We start from the raw sequence: 10,451 nt of genomic DNA, 5'->3' as shown, positions 1-10,451 counted from the left end.
AAAAAGGAATAATCTCTGGCTTTGTTTCCATTGATGCGCCGCGACAATAAGTCTTGTTCCATGCTTCGTATGCTCGCTGTTATGATGTCCGCTACACGTCTAATTGCGAGACACAGATTTACTAGTTTATTGGCTTGCCAATTTCAGGCCGGGCACTAAATAAATGAGTCGCATTCATCGGTGCTCATTTTTTGCACCCATGGGTACAAGGGATAGTTTCTATGGACATATTCGATGATGCATCAACCTGCCTCCAGATAGAAAAGTTCATTAAGAAAACAAAAGCATCCCCCATACAGCATACCAGTCAAGTAGAAGTGGACAATATACTTGGAAAGCTATAATAAATAAAAATTTAAGAATATAATTCATTTGCTCCGAGAAGTTATAGCAGGTTTGTATATCCTAACCCCAAATTGACACATGCATTTTTCATGTCCGAATGTCATTTTTGACACACCGTGATACAATGCAAATGCAACCCTTTTCCATGTTTGATAAAAAGAAATTAACAATTGTGTACTAAACAGTTTGATTCAGTTCAAAATAGTTGCCAACCAGGCAGTATATAAGATATCATACATTCCTTAAAGCTAATGTATCCAAAATGCTATAGATGGAAAGCAGAACTATTGGTATTTTACCTTCTATATTATGTGCAGTAACTACGAGAAGAGCCATGTATCAGATCAGTTTCAAGAACAACCCAAGCCCGAAACACATAATTAGCAGATATATCGATATCTTTAATAGTTAAACAATAATAGCTGCAACAGTCACGAAATGATCCATTGCTACCTATGCAAACTCGGCGTTATTCGGAAAATAGTCTGCAATTTTCGTCATGCTGATTTGACAGAAATCGCCAAGCGAAGATCCGATTATCTTCTCTAGCCAAGGCTCCGATATAGTAACCCTATCTACACATTGGCTGATCGATCAGATATATCAGTGCTTTGTCCAGGCGACATCTATTGGATTTCATTAGTTGCCTCCCTTTTAATGTAATCCGTTCTAACCAATAGCATGTAACAGTGGTGCATTGTAAATCAGTCAAAAATTGTGGAGGCAATTGACTTGAAAAAGGCTACTTGGTAAGTTTAACATCGCAAGTATGACTACATACCAGAAAGAAGCGATTACGGGTTTATTTGAGGGAAAGGATGCATTTGTACAAATACATAGCGGCAGTGAAAAATTACTTATTTATGAGTTCATTCCAGTTGTGCCCCCGCCCCCCTCCCCGCCCTTGTCCCGAATATGTAGGAACATTATTCAGATTTGAACAAACTGATTTTGATTGAATGCTTTGGCTTGCAGCTGCATCCAACGAAATCCACAGAACAGAAGCACTGAAATATCTGATCCCTCCGCCAAGCGTTGATAGGGTTAACATATCAGAACCTTGGCTAACGAAGATATAATCCAATCAAATAAGAACTTAGGGTGAGTGATTTAGTGAGTATATCACCCGTAAAAGCCATTCTTTTTAATACTAAACTCGGTTATTGGCCTGTCTTCGGACGGGAATTTAAAAATTTAAACAGAAAGATTGAAAAATATAAACGTAAAATGAAAATTGGGATGCCACCACGAGTTTCGAACTCGAAACCACTTGTTTGGCAAGCTGGTCACACAGAAAGAAAGACAAATGTGTTTGTTTATATATAAGATGCTATACCAATAGTGACCAATAGTCAACATGTATTCTTATTTATGAGATTTTCTTATTCATCATTTATCTTACTGTAAGATGTTTTTATTTCACCTCATGACTGGTTAGTGTGAATTTATTTTTATAGTAATTTATAGTAACATATTGTTCGTGAAATTCATTATGTTCGAATCATCTACAGTCATTTATCTTGTCATTGTGAGCATGTGTTTTCTAGTCAGTATGAAATGTGCTTTCTGTTAAACATCATTCCAGCCTAATTTCAATCAATTTGTTGTTTGTCTCTTTCTCTAAGTTTTTCGTGTTTAACTTGTTAACATCCTGGTCTTTGCCAGAGGTACAAAAGGTCGATCTTGCTACAGTAGATGCAATGACTGACCATGATCCTGAAGGATGTAAATACAACTATTCAAACTATGCCATTTTTATGCGATAGACTTTAAAACTGCAATAAATCATTAAATAAAATGTTACACAGACGAAGATGCAAACAATGGCAGTGATTAACATATCAGACATATTCCAGTCTGGTTGTAATAATGTCTTGGGGATACAAATATAAACAAATAAGGATTACATAGTATCGAAAGAAAACAGACATGAATGGATAGTAATTTACGTTTATAAAATAAAAATACAATTAATAACCACGTACATTTGATCCATAGTTGCAGACAATATGATAACGTGATAGAAAACCTAATATTTTCTGAAAATATAGTCCTTGATAAGTCACCAATAGAAATGGTGTTAAAGCTATAAATTTTAAAATTTAAATGTTCAACTCGTAAGATGCCGCATATATAAAAGGGGAAATGGTAACAATATGAATGTTAATGCTATCTCCTTCTATTTATTATATAAACCTGTGAAATATAGTTCAACCAAACGAAAGGAAACTTCCATTTTTAAAAGAAATGATAAATTTCGCAGATAGTTGAGGTGAAAGTTGATGGTGCTACAACATCTTTACCTAACGTGGTAAGATGCCAAGAAAGGGAGACAACTAACGCCAGAACTATTGTAATATTTTCACCTGTGTATTTAATTTGATTTTTCACTTAGTGACGTGCGATGATATACTATGTATTGTTTATATGAAAAGCTAAGACATCCCTGCTCACAATCATGTTACCAGAAAGTCTGCATTGGAATCCAGTCGAGTCAGTCTTAAGTTTCCTTTTTCGGGCTTTGTCGTGATAGGGATTTGTCTTGCACTTCAATACCACTATCGATGTGGCTTACTCCACTAAATCTGGAGGGAGTAAAGATTATTTTTGTCGATGTGACTGGACCTATAACCACATCCTATAAAATCCGCTTTAATTCCTCGCTTTTACTAGCCCTCTGGGGTTCAATACGGCCCGGTGGCTTCCCAGTTCAGGTTGAGACTACAGACCCCATTCTCTCCCCCAAAGTCGCCTCATCCTCAGGCAAGTTACTACTCTCGAGTATGCTCAACGGCAGGGCATTAACTTTGTTTGCAAGGTTGTGACCACCTTTATGTTTCTTACGTTTTTCCACAACATTCTGAAGATTCTGGCCAGACTCTACGATATCGACCTGTCCGACCAAGACAAACAGTATGTAGATAACCAAGTGGCCGAGCGGTCTAAAGCGCTATCCGTTACTGATCACTGCCATCTCACCTCTGTCTGCGTGGGTTCGAGTCTCGGAATTGGCCAATATGGTATGTGAGAAAGCTTGCCAGTAGCTTCTCGATGGTTGGTGGTTCTTTCTGGCGATATCCCGGGTTCTTCCTCCACCATTAATACTGGCCTCCATGAATAGCCTATCGTATGCTGAAAAATGGCGTTAAACCTTACAACAACAACAATCAATCAATTATTTTCACATCTTTTATTTTTTCACTAATTTGCACTCTTCCCATCTTTCAAGTAAATGTTCTCTGTCTATATCAACATTTCATTATCTTTCCATTACTACCTGATGCTCTAGTTTGTATTACTGGAGTGTGCGAAAGTGTATCGCTGAATAAAAAGATTGATATTGCAATTTATCTCGCTTGAATAATAATGAAAATGTGTATATTTATTTTACAACTTTAATCATTGTAGTTACTGGAGGTTGAACGACAACGAGAGAAAAAAGAAGGATATATCAACGTATGAAACATGCATATTGTTGAGATGGATTTCGTTCAAGTTATGCAGCCAACAATGTGCAATAAATGTTTAAAGTCGGAGAGCAAAGTGAAATGTTCATACAAATGTATCTGAAATTATGGAAAATAAATATATATTATCTGGCATAATATACATATGGACAGTGTATTTAATTTCATTATATGATATCAGTGTATTTAATTTCATTATATGATATCATTTAAGTATGGACAGTATACATTATTTAATTATCCGATATAATGCAAGTACGGACACTGAATCTAATTATCTGATGGAATGTCTATAATTATTCTCCTAGTATGAACAAAAGATGTTAGACATATATAACTTATGCATTAGTTTAATCATAATGATCTGTACGTACAGTTAAGATTCCTTCCTTTGTTGATTTTATGTTGTGTTAACTAAAGTATCCGGAACTGGAAATTTTGTTGTGGGCATGCGCATTGGAGCTACAGGAGATAATTTTAAGCGCTACGATCAGTAACTCCGTTGCAACCGTGAAACCCTATACCACTGGGTCCTCCACAACAGAACTCATTCAGCTAAAATAAGTATACCCAGAAGAGGAGGACAACAACTTAAACCCACTGTCCCATGGTGGAACGAAGAATGTAAAGTAGCTATAAAAAACTAAGAAAAGACCCTTACTCGATTTAAACACACAGGGAACTCCAATGACTTTAGGATTTACAAAAATAGGGAAAAAGAAAGGAAAACAATAATCCAAAATGCAAAAGAAAAATCCTGGCAAGCTTTCTGCTCTAACATAAACTTCAAAACCAACGCAAAACAGGCATGGGACAAGATAAAAGCAATAAAGGGGAAAAGCAAGCAACCAACTCCCAAACTGACTGGCAATCTAACCAACAAAGAAAAGGCAAACAGCTTGGCATCACTCTTTGCAACCATGAGCAGCAACTCCAACCATGCCCGAAAATTTCAAGAGCACCGCCAAAATGTAGAACCTCTTGTCCAACCTAGGATCCAAACAACCTAAATTAAATGAGGACTTCTCAATAACAGAATGGATAGCTGCACTTGCTAAGAACAAGGCAACCTCACCCGGAGAAGACCAACTTGTCTAAAAAATATAAAAACACATCCCGGAAAACATAACCGAAATCATACTAGATCTACTTAATAATAGCTTGCGGAAGAAACAACAACACAAAAGTTGGAGAAAAGCTAGCGTCATTCCAATACCCAAACCTGGCAAAAACCAAAATGCCATCAATGCATATAGACCCATATCTCTAACTGATACCATACGCAAAATAATGGAAACAGTGACTAATGACAGACTAAAATACCATCTAGAAAGCAACAACTACATTGCAGAAAGACAAAGCGGCTTTCGCAACAAAAGATCCACCCTGAACCAATTGTTCAGACTCGAAGCAATCAACAAGCTAACATTAATGCAAAACGCAAATGCAATCGACATCATGTCGCAGTATTTCTCGATCTAGAAAAGCATTCTATTTGGTCTGGACAAAAGGTCTTATTGCAAAACTTAATCTATACGAAATAACTGGCCGCATACATAATTGGATAGCAGACTTCCTAAAAGATAGGAAGATACTAATAAAAGTAGGGGATCAATATTCAGATATATATAACCTAGAAAACGGTGCGCCACAAGTTAGCGTGCCCCACTTTATTCAACATCATGGTAAACGACCTTGACACTATATTTAACAAAAATAAAGTAGATCTATCCCAGTTTGCTTACGATAGTGGGATTTGGAAAGCAGGCAATCCAAACAGCAAAACAGTCATAGGGTATATACAAGATAGCCTTAACCAAATAGGTCGGTGGGTAAATAAATGGTGATTTAAAATATCCAACGCTAAAACAGAGACCATTATGTTCTCGACACATAATAGAAATACCATAGAATACCCAAAACTGCACATACGAGGGAAAATAATAAAATTTGTCAAAATAGCCAAATTCCTAGGAATGATCCTTGACGAAAACACAGCACGGGAACATCACATCAAAGAGCTCACCCAAAAATGTAAAGCTGAAGAAACCTTAAGTGAACTACATGGGGGCCAGCCAAGAAACTCTGTTAACACTACGTAAGGCAATTTGGATGCCAACTCGATGCAACAGCTAACCAAACATAACTTAATAAACTAGATACCATACAACATAAGGCACTAATCTTTTGCACTGGAGCAATAAACTCAACCTCCCTAGAAGAGCTCCAAATACTGACAGGAGAACTACCACTGCAACTAAGAAGAAACGAAAGTACATTAAGATATGCCGCAAGAGTTTCGGTCCACAAAACAAGCCACCCCACCAGGAAAATTATCCAACAAAGTAAACCCGAAACCACAACCACCCGGTGCAAAAGAAATTCATGAACTAACTAAACATCTTGTCCTACCCACACTACAAACTGAACCGTGCAGTTACCCGACCCAACACCTTAGACGGGAGGTAACTCTAATTGTAACACAATAACCCTTACTTATGGCAACAAACAAGATCAGGTACATGATATAAGGACCACAACTCTAGCCGAGCTAGAAGAAAAGTACACCAAGATATAGACCGATGGCTAAAAATTACAAATCCGTACAACACTGATGTGGCAATAGTAATCCCTGAAACCAACACAGAATTCGCAGCTAGATTACCCGACACCTGCTCCATTTACACAGCCGATTTCTGGGCCATTATTGAAGCTCTAAAATGGATACAACTAACAAACACTAGACAATCAGTTAACTTTAGCGACTCCTTTAGCGTCATCAACTCGACTAAATCAAACCACTCTTTCACAAGAAGCAACTTCTTGAAGGAAACCAACCACTTAATTAAACAACTGCTAAATAACAAAGATATTATAGAGTTGATGTGGGTCCCCTCGCATATCTGACTAGCAGGTAACGATAAAGCAGACCAAGCAGCTAAGCAATATCTTTATGAACCTGACTCCATAGCATTATACTACAGCGTCCAAGAATTGTATAGCATCATCAGAATTAACATTGACAATACGTGGCAGCAACAATGAGATAGCAGCAAAAAAAGGGACGCAAACTATACACCATACTAAATCAGGTCGCAAGACATACCAACACACCACAACTGGTTAGAAGTCAGGATCAAAAACTTATCAATAGGATACTAATAGGCAAATCTGAATTAGCCAGCGGCTTTGGGAAATATTTGACAATCAACATATACTCAAATGGCAAATGCCCACACTGTCCACTCCAAGAAGATTTAGAACATGTTTTTTAACACCTGCCATAAGTATGGAAGCCAAAGAACTAGGTTTAGGACTAAACAACATAAAAAAGGGCTCCCGTCGACCTATTCAGACTTCCTCAAAGAATAAAACTTAAATAAGGGCATTACTTACAAAAATATTATAAACTTCCTCACCGACATTGTGAAAAAAGGGGGGATTTAAACAAAAGTGTATGACCCGCTAAACAATAATTAAATATCGTTCAATTAATTACAACTATGGGACAGGCTAACAAACTAAATGTAAGGAACAACAAGACCAGATGTCTTTGACATGTCTTAGCTACCCGAGTATTCGGCAAAGATATATGTCTTATCAGAATAGATTTAGCCTGAAAATAGCATCACATAAACATATCTATCCATAAGCTAGGATAATAATCAAAACAAAAAAGGTACAAACCCACCAAAACTATTAGACAGGCTAACAACCATAAAATTAGGGAATAAATAAGAACATATATCTTTGACAAGTCTTAGCGACCCGAGTATTCGGCAAAGGTATATGTCTTATCAAAATAGATTTAGCCTGAAAATAAAATAACATCACAAATAAAACAATATAGGAGCAATTATCATAACTAATAGACAGGCTAATAAACTTAAAATTAGGGAATAAATAACATCAGATGTCTTTGACATGCTTTAGCGACACGAGTATTCGGCAAATATATCAGTCTTAATCAAAATGGACTTAGCCTGAAAATAAAATAACAACATACTAATAGCTTCATCCAAAATACTAGGAAAATAAATCAAACATAAACATGGATTAGCAAGTATTTAGCCCAATCCTAAACCCACACATATAGAAACAAATAAACTGCACTAATCCTTAATTAAAATTTTTATAAAACAAAAATTTCCTTTAGTTTTTGTCTTTTTTTTTAAACATTATTTTTCTAGGGCACAACAATCCTACAACATGAACTTAAGGACACTAACATCTTTCTTACCGCAAGGTGACCGCAGATTATCTGTAGTACGACAAACGCAACTGCACTAAGGCACAGCCTCTCCTCGAGGCACTAAAAACAATTAAAACACTAAAATAAGACCCGAAAACTAAAATATATAAGGTAGTCTAAAAAGCCCAAGACGATCAGGCCCCGATGTACAAGGCGACAAAGTCTATGAAGATAGGAAAACTTACTATTCGGTTTTTTTTAGTGCCGTTTTCACGATATTTGTGCTTGTTGCCTGTTTTCATCTTCGTTATTATGTTCATTATATTGGCTGTTAAATTCGTATGTGTTTCTTCATCTGCTTGCTTTGGAAACGAGAATAATTATACTTTTTCTCAGCTGTCTTGCTCCACTGTTTTTGAACAAACCACCATCACGTGATACTCGCATGTCAACCCGTTTATGCTACGATGGACCCTCATTAATTGCTTTAAATGTTCACTCCTTGGCTCTCCACACTACATTGTACACTAGACTAAACGAATTTGGACTAAATTCATCATTACCTAAATGTAAACAGAAGCGAAAAAAGAAGCGTTGTTTCAAAGCTGGCCGGCGTAGAACAGGAAGAAGAATTCCAGTTATCTCCCATATTTTGGCACAACCATTAAGAAAAATTCGACCGTTAATTTAGATAACCTAATTCAAATCCCAATTAATTCGTCAACCTTTATGTCAGCTGTCCAAGAAATACATCTGTGCATTGCATTATTCAATGCCCATTCAGTAGGACCACCAGAAAAGCGCACAGAAATAGTTAATTTTATCAACGACGATAATGTTGACATATTGTTCTTGACAGAAACATGGCTGAAAATATCAGGCGATGAGCCCAAGTGTGGGAGATGGTTCTGTTATCAAGCATGGGCTTGTCACCAGTGAAGCTTTGTCTAAATTATCTTTTCAAACGTATATATGTTTTGTTTTCCTGAAACGGAAGATGCCCATTATGTGCATGTGTGTATTCATTTTAGATATATGTAATTGAAAAATAAATACTACTTTAACAATATACAGTTTGTAAATGGAAGCACATACTGTACTGTTATATACTGTGCCGTACATAATGTACTGTACTGTGATACATACACAATTTATTAATCGATAAGTCAATAAAATGAGTGTATTCCATATAATTTTAAGTGCCATAGAAGAAAAAATAATAGATGAGTGATGTGAACTAATGTAAATGTTAGTCTAATACTGACCACTATTTAATGATGCCAAAACCATTAAAACACTGTTATCTCTAATATCAATTTTTTGCACATCCAGCATCACTTACAGGGGACGTTTGAAGTCACCAATATACCAAAAATTCGAACAATAAATATATAATTGCAGCTATTCGAACTGCATTAGAACGGATCTACTTTAAAATTGACGGGGATAAGTTAATAAATTCACTAAGAATTTTTTTTCATGAGTATTTTATTTTTTGTGGATGTTATGGTTGTTGCAAAAGAAGAATTTAAAGATAGGAAAAACAACGATCTTCATATAGGCATATGATGGGATTCCAAATTCACTGTCATAAGTACTGAATAGATCATGAATCCTTTTTTAATTGTTGTCTTTGTTCTATTGATTTTATTGTTTTGAGTGATTTTTGTGGGGGGGGTTGCATTTCCTTAGTTTGTGCAAAATCACTAAAATGGATATTCACAAAAAATAATTAAATTCGTAGCATACTTAGACAAATCCCCAAAAATATATCACCTATCACCAGCCCCAGTTTAATACTAATCACGTGAAGGCATTATGTATTAACTTATCTGATTTAATGTTAAACAGGTTGCTTTTATTTTGCATTGTTTCTCTGTGCAACTCGTTTATTTGAAATAGAGGGTAAGCTTCATTATGACCATTATAACTGCTAACATGAAAGAGTTGTCATTTTGTAGCTTCCTTATTATCCGTTTGAAGCTTTGATGATGGAACCAACATACAGCATTCGTAAATGTTTACATACCTAACTGACTGTATCTCAAATGCATCATGACTGTCACTTTTGGAACACAGGGGATATAACTCTTAAGATATTGTAGGAGTTAACAAACCCGGTTGAAAATAGTTATCGTCTTTTAAGCATCTGACAATAGCTCTGTGGTATCTAGTAAGAGTATCTGGTTCATAATACTAACCGTCCGGTTACATGAACGTGACCAGGTAGAAAGCGATATATAACAGTGAGGTAATGTTGATACTTTCTATTTTCTTATAATCACGTGCTATAAGGTCTTATAACTAGTAATATAGTGATCACCTGATTATAAGGTCTCTTCCTCTCTGTCCTATATGCATCACTTTGCAGACCAGTTTCATCTGAGAAATCACCATGGAACATTATGTCCAAAATATTGTTGTCAACCTCAACTCTTTCTAATTAC

Source organism: Sinohyriopsis cumingii, chromosome 2, assembly GCF_028554795.1.
Source record: "Sinohyriopsis cumingii isolate HCF-2022 chromosome 2, ASM2855479v2, whole genome shotgun sequence".
NCBI classification, from domain to species: domain Eukaryota; kingdom Metazoa; phylum Mollusca; class Bivalvia; order Unionida; family Unionidae; genus Sinohyriopsis; species Sinohyriopsis cumingii.
This window is presented reverse-complemented; position numbering follows the sequence as displayed.